Genomic DNA, 1,090 nt, shown 5'->3' on the forward strand with positions numbered 1-1,090 from the left:
ACACCCATGTTTATCACAGCTTTGTTCACAATAGCAAGGAGTTGGAAATAACCTAAATGCCCATCAACAAACGAATGGATAGAAAAGCTGTGGTATAGTCTCACAATGGAATACTATGCTGCATTGAAAAACAAGGAACTCATGAAATATTATATAAAATGGGTGACCCTGGAGGACATTATGCTGAGTGAAGTATCTCAGTCACAAAAGGACAAATACTGCCTGGTGCCACTGTTGTAAAGCGGGACTGACCTTGGGGTTGGGAGGAGACTGAGAAGGATGGGTTCAATAATGTATACAGCATCTTTTTTGTTTTCTGATTCTAGCTCTTTGCACATTACAACACTTTGTTTTGCCTGCTTAAGTTGTCTTATGAAATCTGGTCATCTCACTCAGTCACTTCAGCATCCTTCCCTTTTTTTTGCCTATTGATGTTCCATTGCAATTGTTAGAGTCTTTTGTGACATCTATTTTGATCTTTTCTTTTGCTTCTATCTTTGTTGCTTTCTTTGTGATAATTTTTTTTTATGTCACACACAACTCACCTGGCCTTTAATCATTAATGTTCAATGTCTCAAACATATTCTTGAGATGGTTTTTAAATTCAGGTACTATAGAATTAATATTGTATTTTGGTGCTTGGGAATTTTTTTTTTTATTTTCTTCAGCTTCAGTTTGTACCTGCACATTATACACAGTTTGAACCTACAATTGATGGTCTATTCCACAGTCAATATCTGGCCTGGTTTTGACTGCTAATTTTGAGCTTTTTCAGTGATTTTTTTCCCCACAAAATAACTTACTTTTCTTTACTATTTTCTATAAATATGTATGTTTATGCGTGTAAATAAAATGGTCACACAGTACCAATCACTCAAGATTCTGCTTTTTTATTTATCATTGTATTGTGAGCATGCTTGTGAAGACTTAGCTTGTTTTATAAGCAAATATTGTATTGCATTGCTTATGGTAAAAATGTTAGGGGAGAAATACTAATACCACAAAATAAAGTTTTTCACATCTCCAATATTCTGGAGAGGGTTAAACCGGGCTGCTCCTTGGAGACAAGGATTCTGAGGCTCTGTCTGAC

This window comes from Elephantulus edwardii, unplaced genomic scaffold, assembly GCF_000299155.1.
Source record: "Elephantulus edwardii isolate Elephantulus edwardi_28Jun2011 unplaced genomic scaffold, EleEdw1.0 scaffold00030, whole genome shotgun sequence".
NCBI classification, from domain to species: Eukaryota; Metazoa; Chordata; class Mammalia; order Macroscelidea; family Macroscelididae; genus Elephantulus; species Elephantulus edwardii.